General features: G+C 58.7%; 1 pseudogene; it reads right to left on the bottom strand.

The window, feature by feature from the left end:
• Positions 1 to 228: 228 nt before the first annotated feature.
• Positions 229 to 23,310, bottom strand: LOC148777519 (cilia- and flagella-associated protein 100-like; annotated as a pseudogene).
• Between the last annotated feature and the right edge of the window lie 21 nt (positions 23,311 to 23,331).

Here is a 23,331-nt window from a genome sequence, read left to right as displayed (position 1 = left end):
TCACTGCACCAGGGCTGAGGCTGGACACCTGCCCCGAGCGCACGGGAGCCTGGGGCCCAGGCCCAGCACAGCCTTTCCAGTGGCTGTCATGTGTGGTCTGCGGACAGGCCAGGGCCTCCGAGAGGGCCGGGGTAGGGAAATCTATGTGGCCTGCACGCCAGGGTGCTGGCCCTGGGTGAGTGGGGGCGGGGCAGGAAGGAGGCACACGGAAACTCGGGAGATGCCAGGCTAAAGGGACATTTCTCTCGCCACGAGGATCAGGAGAGACTCCGTGGGGTCCACACTGGTCCTCGGGTCAGGGTCAGCATCGGGACTCTTCAGGGACCACAGTCCAGCAGGCCAGTGGCTACTCCAGCCCGTACGCTGTGGGTGGGGGGACGCAGTGGCTGGGGGACCCTCAGTGAGTGAGGGGTGGTGCCCTTGGCCTGGGGTCTGGCTGGAATGTAGGTGGGACCCCAGGGAGGCACTGAGCTGTGGACACCAGTGCTCCTAGGGAGGGTTGGGAGGTTGCCCGGAGGAAGTAGGTCCTCAGGGGCAGGTGGGGGGGAGCAGGCCTGAGATGGGGACCCTGGCTCCACCCTGACATTGCTCTGGTGACCCGTCTCCCCACAGGACCCCAGCAAGTGTGTCTACAAAAGTGGGCGAGACCTGGCAGGTCTTCAGCCAGGAGCCCTCCTGGCCACGCCCCCTCTACTCGCCCCGCCCCTCTGGGCCGCCCCGCCCCGGGCCACGCCTCCTCCGGGCCTCGCTTACCTTCTTCTTGACGTCGGCCTGGGCTCGCGCCTGTGCGCGCAGCAGTCGCTCCTCCTGCAGCTGTTTCTGCAGCTTTGCCTTCTCTTCCCGGAGTCTGGGTGCAGGAAGGGTGAGGTTACCGACCAGAGGCCCGGAGAAGGCCACCAGCTCCTCCCCACGCAGCCTCAGGCCTCGGCGCCGCTCTGCCCCACCTCCTTGCTGGCTCTGGCCCTGGTTGCTTGGGAGGGCCTGGCTCGAGGCTCATTTCCCCCCGGAAGGCCCAGGTTCCTGGCTTCCCCTCCCTGTCACTGATGCATCGCCACCCTTGAAAGCCCAGGCCCCAGCAAGGTCAGCAGTCGCGAGTCCTCCTGTCCGTACTTGAGGCCACCAAACCTTGTCCAGTGCCTGCCTGAGCAGGGTCTGGGGACCCAGGGGGAGAGCCCGTGTGTGTGGGAAAGACATGGCTGATCGCAGATAGCCATGCCTCAGGACTCTGCTGGGACCGAATGACCCAGGTGGCCGGGAACTGGACTGCACCCCATCGGGCCCACGGGGAACACCCTTTGTTGACTCCCCTTCGGCGGCTCTCAGGCCGGCCCTTTCCCTCCCCGGGCTCGGGCAGTATAGCTCTTTGCCCGCAAAGTGCCTCTCACTGTCCCTTCTCCTTGGCGGCTGGGTGCGGGAGGTGGGGGTTTGCCCATCACTTTGCTCCCGGGGTCCCTAAGGCCACCACATGCCTCTCCCAATGGAGGGACCTTTCCCACTGGGCTGAGCCTGTGGGGTGTGAGCCAGACACCCCCCCCCCCCGCAGCGGGGAGCCCCAGGGCGTGCCCCTGTCCTCAGGGCCAGTCCAGAGCTGCTGGGGATGTGCAGGGCCCCCCCACGCACCGGAGGCGCCTCTCCTTCTCCTTGGCTTTCTCGGCCTGCTCGATGCGGGCTTGGGGCACGTGCTCCAGGTTCTCAAGCAGTTAGTCCAGCCTGTGCTCAATGGTGGCCAGCATCTGCATGGTACCCAGGCCGGACTCCTGCTGGCCACCCATGCAGTGCCGGTAGACGTCCAGCACCTTGCAGTTCAGACTCTCCAGCAGCTTGTCCTGTGAGGTGGGCAGGCCTCCCTCCAGTGGGGCCGCGCGGGTCCGGGCTGCCCCCACGCCTCAGCCAGTTGACCTCCAGGGGCTCTGACAAGCCAGCAAGGGGTGCTCGGGAAGTCAGGGGCACAGAGCTGGACACTCGGGCTTCTCTTGGGCAGAGGGCCACGCCCTGGGCCTCTGTGGTCAGCCAGATCCCGGGTCCCAGTGCCTACTGGGGCTCCTGCCTGGACACGGGGTGCCCACTGAGGCCCCGCGACCTACTCTGCCCCTGCCTTGCCCTCAGTTTCCCCCAGGACCACGTTCTGTGACCTGCTTTCTGTAGAGCTGGGCTAGACGACCCCCCCTCTCTCAGCCTGTTCTGATGTTCAGAAGACACAACACCCATGTCCCCTGGGGTGGCCAAGAGGGAGGGGCGGGGGGCAGGGGGCACAGGACACAGCTGGTGCCTGGTAGTCTGGGGGTAGATGCCCGGCCCGCTCTCGGGGCTCCGGGTACTTGGCCCGGAAGGCAGGAGGCTCTCAACAGCAATCAAATGAACTAGGAAGCTGGGTGCAGGCCCTGGGCCCCTGGGCTCCGTGCTCTGAGTCCTCTCACCCTCCTGGCCTGGCTGGGGACGTGCCTGCCTGCCTCCCTGCAGGGTCACTTCCAGACGCACTGAGTGTTTAGGAAGCAGATGATTTCACGGGAAGGAAGGAGGGATGGAGGAGGGGTGTTGACGAGCTGCCCATTCATGGGGCGTGAACACACGGCTGGTTCTGATTTGGGGCCACGGGCCATGTCCAGTGGTGCCTGTGGGTCAAGCCCAGAGCCTGGCGAGTGGCAAGGACCACAGCAGCCCCGGAGAACCACGTGCCTCCGGGCTGGCTCTCCCGTGGTCTAGGCCCCTCTGGCAGGGATGACTCCACCCTCCACTGGGGCTATGGCCACGTGCCCACCGCTGCCATCTGCCCATCTGGGGTCCTTACCTCCTGATTACCTTGAACTCACCAAAATGGAAGACGCGGGCTGAGCTCCAGCTCTGCGGTCATCTCCTCCTCCTTGGCAATGGACGTCATCAGCGTGGCGACCCACTGCTTCAGCTGGTTCACCTCCCAGTCCCTGAAGGGCAGCAGCACCTCTGAGCCTACTGGCCCTGCCACATGCTGAGGGCCAAGAGCCCCAGCCTCAGAGGCCCTGGTGAGATGCAGGGGAAATCTAACATCTTTAACAATCCACGCTAAAAAAAAAAAAAAAAAAGGGAAAACCCAAACCTGCCTTATTGAGGTATAGAATTCACCATAAAATTCTTTCGAAATGTCCAATTTTTTTCATGACCATCATAATCTAATTTCAGGACAGTGTCATTACCTGGAGGGAAGCCCCCAGTCACTCTCGCCCACCCCTTCCACTCCGTCTCTCCTGGACGTAAACACGGAGCCCCGTGGCGTCTATCCCTTTGTGTCTGGCTCTTTCACCCGGCACTGTTTTCAGGTCTGTCTCTCCTGTAACGTGCCTGGTCAGAGCCTCGTTTCTTCTTACAACCACTGTGGTCCACCACATGGGAGACCAGGCTTTGCCAGAGTCATTCTTAAGTGGACATTAGGCAGTTTCTACCTTTAATCTCTTGGGAACAATGCTGCTGTGGACGTTCACTGGACAGGGTTTTCCGAGCCCAAGTTTTTAATCCTCTTAAGGGCTTCCCTGGTGGCTAAGCTGGTAAAGAGTCCGCCTGCAATGCGGGAGACCTGGGTTCGATCCCTGGGTTGGGAAGATCCTCTGGAGAAGGGAAAGGCTAGCCACTCCAGTATTCTGGCCTAGAGAATTCCATGGACTGTATAGTCTATGGGGTTGCAAAGAGTTGGACACGACTGAGCGACTTTCACTTTCACTAGGAATAGGATTGCAACAATCACCTTTTATATGAAACACATTAAATTTTTCTTAAGTCTTTCATGTTCATGGCTGACATGCATTGTCTGCTGGGGTTTCTGGAGCAGAAACCCTGGCTCTTATAGCTTGCATGGGTCTGGCCAGTGTGGGCAGCAGCATGCCAGTCCTGACCAGAGTGAGCAGGACACTAGTCGCTCAGCCAGCTGTACCTATGGAGTCTAGAGGTGCCCCTTTCCCTACGGTGGTTCTGAGGCTCCGCCCAGGTGAACAGAACCACCAACATTTTCCTGTGTTTAGATAAAGTGCCATGGGAGCAGCTCCTTTGCCCTCTGTCATGAGCACGGGTGCCGGGGTACAGGCCTCCGCCCCCTAGCAGCCCTCCAGGATGCAGCCCCATGGCTGTGGGGCTGAGGCCAGGAGCCTGAATGCGAGGGGGGCGGAGATGGTCCAGCCAGCCCTCCCAGGCTTTCTGAGGTGGGTGGCCAGGTGGACCACCTGCAGCTCACACACACCCTCCCTCAAGGCCTGGGCCCTCATTGGGGACAAGCAGGGCACCCAGGATAAGAACAGAGGCCGGACCTCCCCTCAACCCTGAGTGTCCACTGCAGAGTCAGCGGCGCATCTCCCAGTGCTACCTGACTGCCAAGAGTCCAACCTGCTCCTTAGTGCTTCCTCTATGTCCAGTGCCTGGACACGAGTGACCCTGCAGCCAGCGCCCCTTTTACATGGACCAGATGTGTGTGTGGGGTAATTTTGTTCTTCTATTTCTTTCCCAGGTGTTTGGGATAAAAAGACGCCTTTTCCCCACTGTGTCTGCGCTCAGCCACACCCGACTCTTTTCGACCCCAGTCCAGTCTTTTGGACTGGAGCCTGCAAGACTGCTCTGTCCATGGGACTCTCCAGGCAAGAATACTGGAGTAGGTACCTGTTCCCTTCTCCAGGGGCTTTTCCCGACTCAGAGATTGAACCCGAGTCTGTTGTACCTCTTGCACTGGCAGGAAACAGTCTTTCCTGAGAGCTCGTGTTTCAGCATTATTCTGGAGACTCTTGGTAGGAAATAATCCAAGGCAGGGTGTTGGTCAACAGGACGTAAGCACACAAGCGGTCAGAGCTGTGGGCTGGCTCCACCTCAGGACCTTTGCACGCGGTTCCCTCTTCCCCCAAGATTCCCTGTGGTGTCCCATCACTCAGGAAGCCCATGGCTGAAAGGACACCCTCCCTGGGAGCCTCCCCTGCCCTCTCCCATCTGCCGCCAACCTCCACTTCAACCTCCTCCTCATAGGACCCTTTACCCCTAGCATGTGTTACTACCCACAAGGCAAATCTGCGCGCCTTGAAGTCGGCTCCCCTGGGCTGCCAGCTCATGGGGCAGGGTTAACCTTATTTATGAAGGGCCCAGACCCCGGCCTGACCCAGAGTGGGTGCTTACTCAAGGTTCAGGAGTAGAGCGGTGATCCCCTGCTCCCAGCTGGCCTCACCTGGAGCCAGACGCTGCCCAAACAGGCTCTGCAGGGCTTGGTGTCAGCAATAAAACTGATGCCTCTTTCTGTTCCAGAAAACTTACTCTGAGCCAACGCTGGGCAGGAAACACTACATGACGAAGGCTGGAGAGTCAAGTAGCTTGGATCATATTACTACTATTAAATAACAAATAGCAATGCCAATCATTATAATCATTAGTAAAATAAATGCGCGCGTGCTCAGTCGCTTGTCATGTTGGACTCTACAACCCCATGGACCGTAGCCCACCAGGCTCCTCTGTCCATGGGATTCTCCAGGTAAGAATACTGGAGTGGGTTGCCATTTCCTCCTCCAGGGGATCTTCCCAACCCAGGGATGGAACCCGCAGCTCCTGCATTGCAGACAGATTCTTTACTGCTGAGCCAGTAAGATAATCATTACAGAACCACCTTGGGGGGTGTCCGTGGAGATGCCCCCTTCTGACTGCAGGCTCCTCCAGGGTGGGGAGAGGTCAGCCCCTCAGGGCTCCACCCGCCTGGCCCACTCTGAAACTCAGCTCCAGGCCCAAGAGTACACGGCCTCTCCCCAGAGCCGGCAGGGCCAGCACCATGGACAGGGCAGGGTGGGCCACCCGGCCGCGGAGCCCTGCCTGAGACCTACATGCGGGTTTGGTTGTTCTTCAGGGTGAAGCTCAGCTCCTCCAGGGCCTCCTCCATCTCCTGGGTGTTCTGGACCAGGGACAGGTTCTGCTCCTCCAGCTTTGTGAAGACGTCGAGGAGCTGCTGCGGGTCTGTGAAGCATAGCTCCAGCTCCTGCGAGCAGAGCCGGGTGAGGCCCCAGGTCAGCGGGCCCCGCCCCGCAGCCCCAGGGGAGCAGGCACTCACCTCCCCATAGTTGCTGTTGAGGTCGTCCTCCACAGGGAGGGTGGAGCTGGACTTGCGGGGACACGGGGTCGGGGCCTGGGGCACCTCCCCAACCAGCCCTCGTCCCGTCCTCTGTCCCCCCGGCAGCCAAGGCCATGGCCCCAGCCTCCTCTCAGCCCCGGTCACACCACGCCCAGTCAGTCCCTCTCTGGTTAAAATAAAGCGCGGCTCCCGCCTCGAGGCTGCCAGCCCCAGCAGCTCCTTCCTGAGATCCAGGAGCCAACCCGACCTCAGACCCACGGCTCCCACTGCCAGGCCCCTCCCTGGTCCCCGCTCTTTCCCTCCCACCTGGGCCTTCCCTGCCCCGCTCCCTCCTTAGCAAGTGTCATCGCTGGCCCCTCTCACAGCTGCTGTGCCACACCACACGTCAGGGACCTTGCTGGACACGCAAGGCCAGTGGCCACAGGGAAGGCTGTGAGGGCTGCAAGCACTGGGGGGACCTGGCCAACCTCAGTCCTGCTTCCGTCACCCGTCCCAGCCTGCACCCTGTATGGACACGCAGGCTCTGCCACCCACGGAGCTGGTGAGGCCGGCTTGCAGCTGCAGGAGTCTGGGCCGAGACCTCCGAGACCCCAGCTCAGCCTTTCTGGAGCGCAGAGCTGGCGTCACGGGGCCCCGCCGACGGCGAGGACACCGCCAGGCCTGTGCCTCACCCTGTGTGCACGCTGACTTTACTCTGCGACCCCGTGGACTAGAGCCCACCAGGCTCCTCTGTCCGTGGGATTTCTCAGGCAAGAATACTGCAGGGGGTTGCCGTTTCCTCCTCCAGGGATCTTCCCAGAACAGGCACTGAACCTGCATCTCCTGCACTGGTGGGCGGATTTCCCGTCTGAGCCACCAGGGGGCCCCACGCACACAGATGCCACCGAATCGGCACACGAGAGCCCTGCCGTCAGAAAGCCAGTCACCTGCCCAAGGTCACTCTCGGCCTGGAAGGCGCCCTTCTGAGGCTCTTCCTTCCAAGAGGACACAGCCTGGGGCCAAGCTGGACTCCAGCTCTGACTCGCCCTCCCAGCCAAGTGCCTTGCGTAGCCCGCGACCTGCCCAGATGTGCACTGTGGCCGTGGTCACGGGGATGGCAGACGGAGGTCCCAGACCTCTGCTTCCAGGGACTTTCCCTGCTGCCGGGAGCTCCAAGGCTGAGGGCACCTCGCCAGAGGAGGCACGCACATCCGATCCCGGAGCTAGAGACCACAGCCCGGCGCGGAGGGGTTACGGGGACCAGAGCTAACCGCTGCATGTGCCTGGCCTGTGTGCTTGGTGATCCGCCACGTGCACCACAAAATCAGAGAAAAAGGTACAAGACCCAGGTCTGATTGTGTCGGCACCCTGCCGAAACTCCCTGGCCTCTGCAGCCCCAGACCCCAGGGCGGGGACTTGAGGCAAGGCCAGGGTGCAGCCCTGCCTGGCTGCCAGGCGTCCCCGCCCCTCCGCACCTTGTGGGGAGCCCACCCGGAGAGGCTGGGGTGTACAGTGACTCTGCTGGAGGAGCAGGGGCCCCGGAGGCGGCAGTGGGACAGGCATGTCCTGCGGTCAGTCATCACGGCGTGTGTGGGGGGGGGTGTCAGGGAATCACAGGACATTTAGGACAGGCCCCAGGGCGGCTCGGTGGCCCCCGAGGGGGTCTTGCAGGGGCTATGGGGTGAGTCACCAGAGCTGGATCTGGTCGGTTGGTTTGTCTCTTACCGTGTTTTGCATAAGACTTGAAAATAACTTTCATAATTAAAGTTTGGCATATTTTATATGAAAATCCAGACTTCCTGCTTCCCTTTCAAGGTTCAGGGGCTCTGCCAGCCCCCTGGCCAGCACTCTGGACTCTGAGGGTCCGGGCAGGAGGGTCCTCTCCCAAGTACCCCCCCCCGGCTACCTCCACCATGCACCTTTGACTGTCCCAGCAGCACCCATGTGGGCCACCCCAAGCTCAGGTTCACCAAATCACAGGAACGTAAGTGTCTGCTCAGGAAACACCTCGATTTTCAGGCTTACGTTTAACTCTAGACACTCCAGGCTGGACACGGCCCTTCCTCAGCCTCTTCCCTGTTCCAGGCACTCTGAGCTGGTGCCACTGGGGGCCGCTCCCCAGCAGGCCAGTCTCCTCCCTCACCCCCTCCTCATGCCCACTCACCTTTTGGACTCCACCCCGCTGGGCACGCTGGGCAGGGTGCCCTGCTGCTGGCTGACGGTCATGGACAGTGCCTGGTGCAGCCGCATCACTTGCAGGAGTTTGGCAGGCTTCTTGGGGCTCTGCCCCTCTGGTGGAGGCAGAGGGGGGCTGTCCACCTGCCCATCCCCACAGCCCAGAGTGGGTCCCCTCCAGCCGGGGGCCACCACATACCTCTGGAGCTCAACTTCCCCTTGATCTCCAGTCCTGTGGGAAGCCAGGAGAGGCTCAGGGTCCGTGGTCTCCCCAAGCGGCAGGACTGCTCAGAGAGCTGGCCGACGACCTCCCAGAGTGTGTAGGCTGAGCAGTGGGGGTTGGGGGGGCTCTGGGGGATGGAGAGGCCTGGGGGGCTCTGAGGGATGGAGAGGCCTGGAGGTGGGGGGCTCTGGGGGATGGAGAGGCCTGGGGGGCTCTGGGGGATGGAGAGGCCTGGAGGGGGGTGGGGCTCTGGGGGATGGAGAGGCCTGGGGGGGCTCTGGGGGATGGGGAGGCCTGGCCAGTGGACATGGGTGCACCCGCCTCTCCCTGCTACCTTTGTCCCCCACTGAGGATAGCAGCAGGCTCTTGAAGGCCTCTACCACCTCCGTGGCCTGTTTCAGAGCCGAGCGCTTCTTCTCCTGCTCCTCCAGCCACTCCCTGGGTGACAGCTTATACAGGAAGTCCTTGTAGACGTTGTACTGCTGCAGCGTGTCCTCAAATTTGGAGATTTCAATGCACCCGGGAGGGGACAGGTGAGGTCAGGCTCCATCCCTGGGCCCCTCGGAGGGGAGGCAACCCGGACCCTGCACGCAGGAGAGAGGGCCGGCCTGCGGGGCAGCACAGCTCAGTCCCCAGGTCACCGCCACTCCCAGGTCAGAAAGGCTTCGGGGTGAGCCCTGCCCCGTGTCCTGGCCTCAGTCACCCGCAGGGCCTGGGCTCCCAGACATGATCGGGGTGCAGAGCGGTGTGCTGCGCAGAGCTCCCTGGGCTCTGGGAGACACGGCGGGGCCAATGCGCCCCCTGAACTCACCTCTTGATGTTCATGATCTGGGTGGTCAGCTCATGAATCTCCAGGATCTTCTCCATCTTGGCTTTGGACTCCTTGTCAGCCCTGGGGGAGGGGGGCGGAGGAGAAGGGGCTCAGGGGAGTGTCCACACTGCCTTCGGTCAGGGCTGCAGGCAGGGGAGCTGCCAAGCAGGGGCCTGAACTGAGGGCAGGGGTCCGTCCACGGCCGCTGCAGGCGGGCTGGGGGAGTGGTGGGCATGCAGGCCTGGGCCAGGCCCAGGCGGGGGGCTCACGTTCTCAGTGCCTGCACAGAGCTGCGGTCGTTGGCTGCGTCCTTCTCCAGGAACTTCTCTGCCCGCTGCAGCTCAGCTTCCTCCTGGGCCGCCAGCCTCTCCAGTCGCTGGATCTCGCTCCGCTTCATATCCAGGGCATACTGAGAGCAGGAGTGGCATCATGCGGGCCCCACGGGGACAGGGCGCGGGGCCCACGGGGCAGCCGGCCTACCTGGATGAGAAACATCTGCCGGTTCCGGTCCACGTAGCTGTTGATGTCGTTGGGCTCCAGCTTCTTTTCTGCAGCGAAAGGCATGAGGCATCTGGGGGTGGGCGGGCAGTGGGAGCAACTCCCCCAGGCAGTGGCCGGGGACCCACGAGCCAGGTGGTCCTAAGGCCCGGGTCACAACAGGGACTGCGACGGAGTGAGCTCCGCCTCCAGGCTGTGCAGATACAGAGCATCTCCATGGCTGGAGTCTGGCCAGGTGGGAAGTCCTTCCTTGCATCCGACTTGAGTTGCTCTTGCTTGTAGCACCCTTCTCCCTAGAATGAGGCTCTGGACAGCCCATCCTGGAAGTTTCACCTGGCTGGATGTCATGATGAAAGGTCTATTGGCCAGGACAGTAACAGGAGGGGGTGGTGAGAGAGAAAACAAGGCAGCAAGATCTCTAGTTGGAGCGCCCTAAGCCTCCAGCAAGGCTTCCCAGGTGGCACTAGTGGTAAAGACTCAACCTGCCAAGGCAGGAGATGCAAGAGACACAGGTTCGATCCCTGGGTTGGGAAGATCCCCTGAAGAAGGAAATGGCACCCCACTCCAGTGTTCTTGCTGGGAAATCCCATGAACAGAGGACCCTGGTGGGCCACAGTCCATGGGGTCACAAACAGTCGGACACGACCGAGCATCTGAGCACACGCACAAGCCTCCAGAGGCTAAGTCCATCCTGGCAGGGTTCAGCCGGGTGGGAGGAAGCTGGGGTGGGCATCAGGGCCGCCTTCTGGAGCACGAGGAGCGAGGCATCGCAGTTGGGGTCAAGGCCCACGGGGCCTCTTTCTTGGCCTCTCTGAGAGCACAGGCTGGGGCGCCCCCGCTGTGGATGCAAGTGTGGGCTCTTGGCCTTGTCCTTCAAACCCGCTCCTTTCCAGAAGGACGTGCTGTGGTCCAGGAGGCCTGACTTAAGTCGAGACACCTGGCCTGGCCGTCCTGAGCTCCTCAAGGAAGTCAGACCTGCTGGGTCCAGTCTTGCCCACTTAGATGCCCCCTGTGGCTCCTGGGTCTTAGCAATAACAGGCGGTGGAGGCAGAGATAAGACACAGGCAGAGCTCCACACTTGACATAACAAGACTCGGTGTCAGGGGCAGAGGCTGGGGTCTCTCCATGTTCACATTCAGGGCGCCTGTAGTCCAAGGGGCCCAGGACCCTGACCTCAACTGGTTCTTTAAGCTTATTGGTTTATAGTTCATCGGTAGAACACTGATGCATATGTTTAGTACTCTGGACTTCCTTGTTTTTTTCCCTCAGTCGTTTCCGACTGTTTGTGACCCCATGGACTGTAGCCCACCCACCAGGCTCGTCTGTCCATGGGATGCTCCAGGCAAAACTACTGGAGTGGGTTGCATGCCTTCCCCCAGGGGATCTTTCCAACCCAGGAATCAAACCTGGGTCTCCTGTGTTGCAGGCAAATTCTATACCATCTGAGCCACCAGGGAAGCCCTTCAGACTGCTTATCAGGTGATGAAAATAACAACAGCTCACACACTCAGCTCCCTCTCACTACATGCAGTGAGTGAAGACCTGAATCCCAGGACCCACGAGGCTAGTGATCAGCAGAAGAGGCAGCAGCAGGACATGCTGACTTGCCCGGACAGACGAGCCGAGTGAGACGCCTCATCTGACAACAGTCAAGCCTGCGCTCACGGTGCAGGTCAGCACTCTGACTGCACGCAACACCAGGGTTCAAAGGCTGCTAGGTTGGCAGTGCATCTGGAACTGATCTTTGCGGCCTGGGAGGCAAAGGTCGGGCATGAAGAGGACCCGTTGCCCCCCCCACACACACACACACCGCACCACAACCCCGCATGGCTCAAGCCCTCTAAAAGTGCTGCTCGTACAGGAAGGGCGAAGGCGGGCCTGGGGACCAGGGCTGGGGAACGGGCCTGGGGACCACGGGGCGGGGGGGCGGGGTGGGGGACGGGGTGCATCGCCGGTCATGGTAAACGTCCAGGCCACCTGCTCGTGGAAGCTGCGCAGCTGCTCAGCCCGCTCCTCCTGGTCCTCCGTCTCGTCCTCCAGCTGCAGCTCGCGGCCCAGGCTGGTGTGCTTGGCAGACACCTTGGACGAGTAGGTCATCTTCTCATGCACCCGCAGCTTCTTCTTCTGCTCCCGGTCCTGCGGGAGGCGGGAGGGAGGGCAGGGTCAGGTGGGGACGGACGGACCGGGCCCGGCCCCTCCCCGCTGCCTGTCCCGTCAGGCGACAGGCACAGGCAGAGGCGCACACCTGGAGGGGTGTAGGGGCCTGCGCGTGTGCCCTATGCAGGGGGAAGCGCCCGGGGTGATGGACATCTCCCTGTGGAGAATGGGGTGCAGGCAGGCAGGGCGCCAGAGGAACTGGGGAACCCTGGTCAGGTGCGATTCCAGTCCAGGGCTGCAGGGACACGCTCACTGCCTCATCTGTCTGAAGCTCACACTTAAATCGCATATCTTAGGCTGTGATTTCTAAATCTGACAAACCAAGGCTCAGAGAAGCTGGATCTTCAGAGTTTCCAAGTTTGATAAGGAAGTTTGTTACTTACTGGGGGTGACCTGGGGCTAGGGGTCACTGGGGATCTGCAGCGCCCCAGCCCTTCACTTGGGGGGGTCTCAGGTTGGGGGGGCTTTCTTCCCGGTGGCCTAGTGCCCACCCCTCCTGCCACTCAGGCCCTGAGGATGTTGCTGGCTTGAGCCTGCATGCGGCTTCCCATGGTCAAATCCAACATCCCACTGGTTCTGCCAGTAACAACGCCTGTTCCCCTCTAATGTGTGGTGGGCACTGATTTGTGTGTCCTGGTACAATAAAACTGGGAAAGTGTCACCTGCGAGGATTCCAGTGGGAAAAGGTCTGCAGTTTGAAAGCACTGGGAGGCTCCTCAGTGTGAGCAGGCTGGGGCTGTGCTGCGGGGGCGGGGTGGGAAGGGCGGGCAGGGGGCCCTGAAGGAAGGCAGAGGGTCCCTGAGGCCGGTCCAGGCTGGGAGCAGGAAGTCCAGGCTGCGCCGCTGCTGGATGAAGGGGAAATGTGTCGGTGAGGGGGTGAGTGTGTGCATGTATGAGTGTGAGTGTGTCTGTGCTTAAAAATACGGTTGCTTTCCTCCTACCCTCGATTTAGAAGAAACAGGTTCATCATTAAAAAAAATCTTCAAATTAAAAGGAAATTTGTATGTGCTCAGTCATGTCTGACTCTTTGCGACCCCATGGACTCTGTCCATGGGATTTCCCAGGCAAGAATACGGGAATAGATTGGCTGTTTCCTTCTTCAGGAGACCTTCCTGACCTAGGAATCGAATTCACGTCTCTTGCATTAGCAGGCAGATGCTTTACCATTGAGCGGCCAGGGAAGCCCAGGAATCATTAAACTAAGGAGACAGACAACCGAGTAGAAAAGTGGGCCGAAGGCAGGTGCTTCATAGCAAAGAATCATCAATGCCTGTAAACACAGCTCGTCCCCCTCGCTGGTCACGGGGAACACGGGATGCTAACGCATGCCCAGCGGCATGCCAGAAAGGTAACCCAGAAAGGAAGGGCCAGTGCCCAGGGCTGGAGCGGCGCGAAGTGACCGGAGCCCTCACACCTGGTGGTGGGCTGTGAGCTGGTACAGTCGCTCTGGTAGATGTTCAGTGACAACTTCTAAAGTTTAACATCCCAGCAGCAGTTCCAGTCCTCCTGGTACACGCGGGGGAAACAGCCTCCGAACAGCAGATGGTGGATGAGCAGGAGGACGCGGAGCCCATCTCTCCCCACAAACGCATCAGAAATGCACGTGCGCACGGAAGGGTTGTCACAGAGCACCCGCTGAACCAGCCAGGCCCTCAGACACCTAAAAGGGTCCCACGTGGCCAGGTAGGACGAAAGAAGGAAGAGAGGGGATGGGCGGCAGGACCTGTGCTCTGGGGGCTGAAGGGAGGGGAGTTGCTGCCGCCAGCGAAGCCCCATCACAGGTGGGGCGATGAACAAGGACAGAAGGGGAGCGTCAGGGGCTCCAAGGATGCCCGGCAGCCGGCCAGTGGCAGGCAGGCTGTGGTTTTCCAGTGGTCATGTGTGGATGTGAGAGCTGGACTATGAAGGTGCCTGGCAGCCGGCCGGTGGCAGGCAGGCTGTGGTTTTCCAGCGGTCACGTATGGATGTGAGAGCTGGACTATAAAGGAATCTGAGCATGGAAGAATGGATGGTTTTGAACTGTGGTGTTGGAGAAGACTCTTGAGAGTCCCTTGGACTGCAAGGAGATCCAACCAGTCCATCCTTAAGGAAATTAGTTCTGAATATTTATTGGAAGGACTGATGCTGAAGCTGAAACTCTGATACTTTGGCCACCTGCTGCGAAGAACTGACTCATTTGAAAAGACCCTGATGCTGGGAAAGATTGAAGGTGAGAGGAGAAGGCAACAACAGATGATGAGATGGTTGGATGGCATCACCAATTCGATGGACGTAAGTTTAAGTAAACTCCAGGAGTTGGTGATGGACAGGGAGGCCTGGTGTGCTGCAGTCCATGGGGTTGCAAAGAGTCGGACACGACTGAGTGACTGAACTGAACTGTGGGGACAGCAGACCATCATCCATCCTCAGGAGAAAGGAGGGGAACATTCTAGATGGCAAACGGGGTGGAGGCTGTACACAGAGTTGTACACATTTATCAAAATGGATCAAACTGTAACCTGGAGGTTTGTCTTTGCACTGCATCGGAATGGTACCTCAGTGAAGACAGACAGACAAGCCACAAAGCAGACCCCTGGCCCTTAATGTCACAGGAATGGTACCTCAGTGAAGACAGACAGACAAGCCACAATGTAGACCCCTGGCCCTTAATGTCATGCTCAGCTCAATGCAAGCATCATGGGTAGAAGAAACTGGTGGGTGAACAGCTGGGATCGGCAATGCGGGATCAGGTTGAACCCAGGGCTCCCAGGTGGCTCCCAGGGAGGCAGCTGAAGGCATACAGCCCACCGGGAAGGGGTGTGTGCACACACAGGCAGACACAGGTTCTCTCAGGCACCCTGGTTAACGCTGAGCCAGAGGAAATGCAGGGCCCACAGACACAGCCTCAGTGACACCACCAGGAAGGGAGCAGACGTGCTCACCACAGGGACATGCTGTAGGGTTAGTAAGACCACGTCCCCACCAGGCAAGCGCAGAGGGTGAAAGGGCGCGGAGGCCGCTCTGCTCGTGCTCACCACAGGGACACGCTGTAGGGTTAGAAAGACCACGTCCCCACCAGGCAAGCACAGAGGGCGAAAGGGCGCGGAGGCCGCTCTGCTCGTGCTCACCACAGGGACACGCTGTAGGGTTAGAAAGACCACGTCCCCACCAGGCAAGCACAGAGGGCGAAAGGGCGTGGAGGCCGCTCTGCTCGGTTAGACAAGACTGAAGGTGCTCAGATCTCAACTGACTTTGGAGGAGAACAAGTCTTCTGTGGGAAGATGTTCCTGAGACAACCGGGAAAGTCTGATGTTGGCCTGGTTATCTGCTGCTGGGCGTGTGAGAAAGATCCTGATATTTGAAAAATGCACACTGGAGGAGTGAAATAACGTCTGGAGTTTATCCTGGCAGCATCTGTAGCAACGTGGATGCAACCAGCGATGATCACAGGCAGTGAAGTCAGAAAGAAAAAGAGACACCTCACGCTCTCCCTCAGACGTGGCGCCTCACATGCGCCACAGGGGCCTCCCTGGGGGTCCAGCGGCTAAGTCTCTGTGCTGCCAATGGAGGGGGCCCAGGTCTGACCCCTGGTCAGGGAACCAGATCCCACATGCCGCAACTGAGGGTTCACACACTGCCAACTAGAGACCCCGCACGCCACAATGAAGAAAAAGCTCTCGTGTGCCCAGCTAAAACCCAGTGCAGCCAAAACAGGGCTTCCCAGGCGGCACGAGTGGTAAAGAACCCACCATACAATGCAGGAGATATAAGCGACGCAGGTTCGATCCCTGGGTCAGGAAAATCCCCTGGAGGAGGCAATGGCAGCCTACTCCAGTATTCTTGCCTGGAGAATCCCATGGACAGAGGAGCCTGGTGGGCTACAGTCCATGGGGTCGCAAAGAGTCAGATATGACTGAGTAACACTTTCACTGTACAGCACAGATAGTCAATATCCTGGGATAAACCATAATGGAAAAGAATATAAAAAAGAATGTATATATGTGTATAGCTGAGTCACTTTGCTATATAGCACAACAGAGTAAATCAACTACACCAAAAGAAACAACAAATTTTGAAACAGTAAAATATTCTGACAAAAACAAAAAAAGAAAAAAGAGAAGAAGGACAGGTGAAGCAAACATGGCTAAATCTCATCTGCTTCCGATCTGGTGATGAGCACTGGAGTTCACTGACCTCCAGTCTCTACTTCTAGGCAGGTTTGGGTTTTGATAACTAACAGGAGGAAGAAGTGGGCGTGGGCAGGGTGGAAGGGGAAGCCCAGCCCCAGGGCGGGAGCTTGGCCAGAGAAGGACAGGCTCAGGCAACATGCTCAGAGCTGCACACCTCTGCGAGGAGCAGACTGGCTTGTGGGGCCAAGCTGGGGGTGGGACAGCCAAGGAACCAGGAGGGAGTCCAGGAAGCCAAGGCATGGAGGACATAGCAGGGCCCAGAGGACAAGGCATGTGCTGCCAGATGCATCCCTTTCTATCTCCTAACAGGTGGTGACCTTGCGACTCACTGAAAAGCTACATTTCTCAGCTTCCCTTGCAGAAACTGATGGCCCCATAACAGATAGAGTGTGGCAAGAAACTGCTGGGTGGGGATGGCTGAGTTAGCCCTTCCCTTTCCTCCTTCTCCCTGTCTGGAAGCAGATGTGATGGCTGGAGCTGCCACAACTATTTTTTGACCAGGCAACAACCTTGTGGCTGAAAGACCCGAAAGTAAAGATGGTGGAGCAGAAAGACTTAGAACCTGGTCACCTGGAAGATTTTGTAGGACTGCTTCTGGTAGAGCTCCACACTCCTCATTACTGGAGGAAAACTAAATCCTACTTGGTTGCTTACGTTCCTGTTATTTCCGGTTTCAGTAATCCAATTTCTAATGAAAACAGAACCTTTTCTCACTGTCCTTCCCACCTGAAGCTACATCTGAGGACATCTGGGGCCTGAGGGTGAGCGTTTGCTCACGAGCACTCCCAGGTCCAGAATTACCTTTGCCTTTTTTCGCATGCTGCTTCTTTTCTTCAGTGACTGAAGAACTATTGTCCATGGATTCTGGGCCATGCTCTGGGGAGACACAAAAGTGACAGCCACAGCAAAAGACTCAGCAGCTTGTGAGAGCTGTGCCCATGGCATCAGGCCAGGGAGACTTCAGAGGCTCCAGCCCTAGGGTCTCACCTGTCAGATGACCCTTAGCTCCCATACCTGCGATGACTATACTGACTTTGCCAGGAAGTTTTGAGGACTGAGCAAAAAACGGGCCGCAAAAAACGGGCTGCAAAAAACGGGCCGCAAAAAACGGGCTGCAAAAGTTCCAGCACACGTGTCTGACCCATGACGGCAGCTTGTGACTCCCGCTGGGCACCTCTCCCCTTTGCTCCTATGGACAGAGCAGGATGCTTTTTCACAGAGGCCACAGGCTCTGAGCCTCTGACACCCGCCCAGCCAACCCTTCTGCTAGGAGCCTCCTCAGGTCTCCGGGGGCTGCAGTGGAAGACGCGGAGACCCTTCCCTGCTGTTCCCCTGTCAGCTGACACCACGGCGCCTCCTGAGGCAGGCAGCCAACACAGCGAGAGCAGGTGGGTGGCTGCCGTCACCCGCTGGTCACTGGGTCTGTGGAGATGACCCCGCATCAGCGCTGGATTCCCCCAACGCTCCACAACTCACCACACATCCCCCAGAGGCCCTATAGGAGCCTGGAGCTCAGCCAAATCGGGGCCTCGCGAGTCCCGAGTCGCGCAGCCAGGCCCTCCTCCTCGCAGAGCCTGTCCGCAGCAGCCCCCACGGTCCCCGGCCCTGAGCCCAGCCCGCTGTGCAGGCTCCTGGTCCCTCTTCGAGATGCCTTTCTCGCCGCCATGGCGCTTGTCCACAGGCCCTTCCTTCCTCTGGGTTCGTCCCAGCATCTCCCCCATTTCCGCCTGTCCAGGACGGCGGGAGCTCACCCCACCCTGGGCCTCCCTGGGTCAGCTCTGGAGCGGTCCCCGCAAGACTCAGGAGACGCTGCTGCTTCTCGGTAACCGAGGAAACCGAGACACGGGAGGTGGGCTCGGACAGCACAGGCGCGACGCCCCCCTGCCCCAAGCCCCTGGGCACTCCTGCCCTCCAGAAACTCCCATGGCCCAGGTGCCACAAGAGAAAGGCGTGGGTCTGTGCTCCTCGATAGGGCTGCGATGGGGGTTGGGTTTTCTCCAAAAATAAATCAATAAAAATTTGTAAGAAAAGATTTCCTAAGACTCTGGCTCCAAAGCAAGAAAAGGGGTCCTGTTTCTAAACTCCCACCAACAGACGTGGCAGGGAAGTGGCTCCAGCCTCTGTGTGGCCCTTCAGCAAGCAGACAGCCCAACTTGGAGGACGATCCTTGCTGTCCACCCTGGTGTTTCCAAGTGCAACTAGCTCTGCTCGCCGCACAAGAGCCCAGTGAAACTGAGAGACGAGAGACTTGAATCAGGGAGCCGGCAGATCGAGGAGACGGTAGCTCGTGCCTCAAAATAACCATCTCGTGGGCTCTCGAAAAGACCCTGATGCTGGGAAGGCAGGAGGAGAAGGGGATGACAGAGGCTGAGATTGTTGGATGGCATCACCGACTCGATGGACGTGAGTTTGAGCGAACTCTGGGAACTAGCGATGGACAGGGAGGCCTGGCGTGCTGCAATCCATGGGGTTGCAGACAGTCGGACACAATTGAGTGAATGAACAACACAGTGGGGTCTGGACGCCGGTTCTCTCATAGATCAGAGATGGCAGGAGATGAGGAAGCAACGTGAACAGGCCATTAATCTTGCACATCTCCTAGAATGGCAAGCCTCAGGCAGGGGGATGTGTCAGTTTCTCCTTTGCCATCCATAGGTGGACAGAGTTCTGGACAAAGGCACTTAACAGTCAGGCAGAGGGGCAGGATTCTCTGAGGCAGGCCGTTCTGTATGATTATGATAGCAAAAGTGACGGAAAGCAAGTCAAACAAACAGTTCCAACATGGAGTCAGAACTGACTTCTTCCTGCTACACTGGCACCAGCAAGCCACGCCAGGAACTCAGGCCACCCTCCCCACTGCTGCTGGACTGGAGGCTGGTAGCCACGCCACAAAATGCCACAATCCCCCAGAATCCCCCCACCTCGGCATTAACTTCTCTCCTGGAAGCTGGGGAGGTCCTGTCCCGGGTTCTGATAGCGCCCGCCTGCTGGAGAGTCATTTTGGTGGAGAGACTGACTCCCAGGTCTTCGTGCTTGGTCATCGCCCATGACGTCACCCCTTTCCCGGATATCCATTCTATTCAGTGCCATCATGAATGGAACTGCCCTTTAATTCCCAAGTTGGACTGTCCATGGCTGTATCCATTCTATTCAGTGCCGTCGTGAATGGAACTGCCCCTTAACTCCCAAGTTGGACTGTTCATGGCTGGAATATGGAAACACAACTCATGTTTGAGTATTGACCTCGTGTTCTCCTGTGCTGCTGAATTCATTTATGAGCACAGAGCTTCCTCAGGGCTTCTCCACGTACAGGATCCCGTCATATGTGAGCAGAGTCTTGCTTCTTCCGTCCCCATCTAACGCTCTAGATGAACTCAGCATGGCATTGGAAAGCAGTGGCGGAAGGTCCTGACCCTTGGGGAAAGCTTGCAGCCTAACAGAATTTCATTGCAGGCTTTCTGTGTACTGGGTTTTGGAAAAGACAGCAGCCTTAGAGGCAAACAGAGAGCCCCTGTTATGCCCTGAGTCCAGTCCCCCTTAACTGATAGAATAAGACACTCGCAGCAATGCAAAAGCAAGAATGGGGTTTATTTCTAGCTCGAGCTAGGGCTCCTGCCCCTCCCAGCGCAGTGGAATGCAGACAAGAGCCCCGAGCCCAGGTCACAACGGTTTTTATAGTCTCAGGTTACATAAGCACCTATTTCTGTTCAAAAGATCAAGCTGGCAGAAGCTCATTGGCCAGTTCATGCGAGTGCAGAAGCTCATTGGCCAGTTTATACGCGGGGTTTTCTCTGGGGGATTTCCCTTTTTCTTCTGATTGGCCCAATTTTGGCGCCGGTGGGATGTTTCTAGGGAGGAGTTTCTTAATTCTTGGTGCCGGCGGGATTTTCTTAGGGAGGAGTTTCTATGAACCTAGCCTCCACCCTATTGCCAGGAAATTAAAACTTAGGCCTAAGCAAGATCTCAGGCCTATCACAGCTACTCAGATGTTAGGGCTCCTAACACCCCCAACCCTCAGGCAGATGACAGTCTACCGGCAGGGGGAGGGGGCCAGGGCTACTAGAAGATAAAGCTGGGGAAAGAGGGTGGGGAAGGTGTGGGCGCCCCAGGAAAGCCCTGGATGGTGGGGTGGGGGGGTGGCTCACTGAGTAAGCTCGTGCGGGGGTGGGGGGCACTCTGTGCAGGGACTGCCTGGTCTATCCAAGAAGCAGAGAGGAGAGCAGCAGGTCACGCTGCCCCAAACCCTCTGAGACCAGGCCTGCCTCTGTGCCCTTGACCTCTGCACTCCAGCACAGTTCCAGGCACAGAACAGGCGCGCCCACAGGCGGCCGCCAGCCCGGGCTTCGGACAGTCCGATTCTGCAGCTCCCCAGACTAAGGCTGGGTCACATAAAACCATGTTCCCTAAATCACCAAATTAAAGGACTACATTCAGTCCCACCCCTACAGTCAGCAGCGGATGGAAGGGACCTAACCCTAACCCTAAATCACCAAATTAAAGAATCGCATCCAGCCCCACCCCTACAGTCAGCAGTGGATGGAAGGGACGCCTACATGCGGGGCGGGGGCATCCCCAGCGCGGGAGGTGCAGACATGGGGGAGCACGCCCCACCCCGGCCAGCCTGCTCAGGTTAGACCCTAGCAGTGAGCTTCCTTCACCAGGAATGACCCCTCGCCCCGCCCAGTCTCGCCTTGGGGAGATACCACCATCCACTCAGTGATCATTCCCCCCAATCCACCCCTGGACCCAAGAGGCTCAGGCTGGTTCTGGCCTGGATGCCAGGAGCCCTCAGAGGCAGGGGGACCAGCCACAGGCCGCGTCTCCCAGAAGCAGGGGTGCTGCAGCCCTGGCCCCACCAGCCCTGCCTGGGAAGCCTGGGCTCCACTCTGGTATAGCCAGCCCCTCCACCTGGCCAAGCTCCCCACCGAGGTCTTCTGCCCTCTATGCCAGGGCATGGACTAGCCATGTCTCGATGGAGCTGTGGCCATTTCTCCCCCCGACTCCTGCTCAAGGTGGGAGGAATGGTGCCCCAGTCACACACTGGTAGACCTGGGCTGTCTCCATCATCCCAGCAGAGCCAAACGGTCCTCCCCCTGCCCACAGGGCCCCACACACGGGCCCACAGTGGCCTCTGTCTCTTCCTCCAGCACCTCATCTCATCCCCAGCTCAAGGCCTAGAACACCCTCCCTTCTGAGAATGGAGTATTTTCCACCACATCAATAAACAAGGAAGTCACAGTCTGAAGTGATTCCTGCCCTCCAGGGCACCCAGGAAGGAGAACAATACCTGTGATCCCAGGGCGCCAGTGCCAATGGAAAAGGAAGGACACTGGCCCCAGGGAGGTGGCAGGCACGTGAAAGGAATGATTTCAGCGAGCCCAGACTCTGGCATCTCCCCACACTTGGAGAAGCACTAACTCCCTTAACCCGGGCTCTCCGGTTTCTTTCATTAACACTAACCTTTGGCTGTCAGGGCTCCCTAACTTGTGCCCAACCTGCAGGACTTCTGTAGCCCGCCTCCTCCCTCCCCTGCTTGTCGCAGTTCTCACTGTTTCTCCCAGGCGCGAAGTCCTACAAATTCACACTGAACAAAACACAACTCAACTTTTGTGTGTGCTCAGTCAGGTCTGAGTCTTTGCGACCTCGTGGGCTGTAGCCTGCCAGGCTCCTCTGTCCATGAAACTCCCCAGGCGAGACTATTGGAGTGAGCCGCCATTTCCTGCCCCAGGGGATCTTCCCAGTTCAGGGGCTGAACCCGCACCTCCTGAGTCTCCTGCCTTAGCAGGCGGTTCTCTACCACGAGGACACCCAAATATCCCCAGGGAATGAAACATAATTCCGAACTTGTAGGTTGTGAATATTTTTTCCGTCAACAGCACCATTATGTTGCATTGTTTTGTGTGAGCGCATTTAGAGTTATTTTGTTATCTGTAAACATTTCAAAGCTATCTTTTCTCTGGGAACCCCAGTTCAACCTTTCTTCATTTTTCAGTTTACTCCGGAGCAGAGCGGATGAGAAAGAGGGAGGGCGTAAAGCACACAGTGTAAGAGGGACAGCCATGGACAGCAGCCCTCAACAGAGACTGGTGCCCGCACACGTGGAAGCGCCTTTGCTGGAAGCTCTGGGTTTACAGGAGCTCAAGGTTTGATAAGCAGCAGTCTGCACAGCATCTGGGTTGATGGGGAAGAAGGCACAGGGAGCGTTTCTGTTGTGCGGCCATTGGTGTGAGAAAAGGAGAGGCTGTGCATGCATTTGTGTGGATGTGTGCAAGGTGTGAGCACGGCGGGCGTCAAGCTTGGAGAGAGAGAGAGAACACAGCGGAGCCTCCAAGAAGGTGGAGTTTCACAAGGGGGCTCTCAAAACCCTTTGGAATCGGAAGCTCAGGACCAGTAAACCAAAGCAGAGGGTGTGTGGCCAGTTCTGCCCCTCAGCCCCGCGGCCACGCCCAGGGCCACTCAGCGGGAGCCCGGGGAGGAGGTGCGGGCCTCCAGCGCGGGGGGCTGGCCAGCAGCTGAGGCTGCAGGAAGGCTGAGCGAGCCCCACCTCCACGGCGGCATCCTCCTCGAGGCCTGTCTTGGGGTGAGCTGTGTTCCCCCCTCAAACGAATGCTTTTGAAGATCTGAAGTCCCAAAGCCCGGCACCATAGCATGCAACCCTGTTTGAAAAGAGAGTGGCTGCAGATGTAACTCTGGTGAGATCACGCCGGGCGAGTGTGCACAGCCTTAATAAGAAGGGGAAATAACGGACACACTCGTGGAACTTGAGGATGGAGTGAAGATGAGGCAGAGACCAAGGCGACGCTTCTGCCGATCACCACCAGAGGGCGCCAGCACACCACCGGAAGCTGCGCGCGCACAGGGCGCAGGGTCCGCTCCTGCCTCAGAATGGAAGGAAGCATCCCTGCCCTGGACTCGAGGTCCCGGCAGCTGTGAAACAATAAACTCTGGGGGTTAAGCCCCAGGCTGGGGTGGGGCTTGGCTACAGCAGCCCTAGGGATTACAGCATGGAGTTCCTAGGGAAGTTGGCAAAGCCTGTGATTTCCGGTCCGTGGCCTGGCTTAAATCGCTGTCGCCTTGATTCCACCTTGAACCCGCCGCCCCAGGCCCCCTAAGGCTGCCTCTGACGCTGCGCAAGCCCTCCCAGCCCGGCACTTACTGTTGAAAGTGACGCTCTTGGAGACCATAGGAGGCAGGATCTCCGACATCGGCGGCGAGGAGGAAGCGTGCACTGAGAAACCTGACATGGGCTAGAGGAGACTCC

Source organism: Moschus berezovskii, chromosome 7, assembly GCF_049115385.1.
Source record: "Moschus berezovskii isolate FMDL1 chromosome 7, NW_MosBer_1.0, whole genome shotgun sequence".
In the NCBI taxonomy this organism is placed as follows: Eukaryota; Metazoa; Chordata; class Mammalia; order Artiodactyla; family Moschidae; genus Moschus; species Moschus berezovskii.
This window is presented reverse-complemented; position numbering and strand designations above follow the sequence as displayed.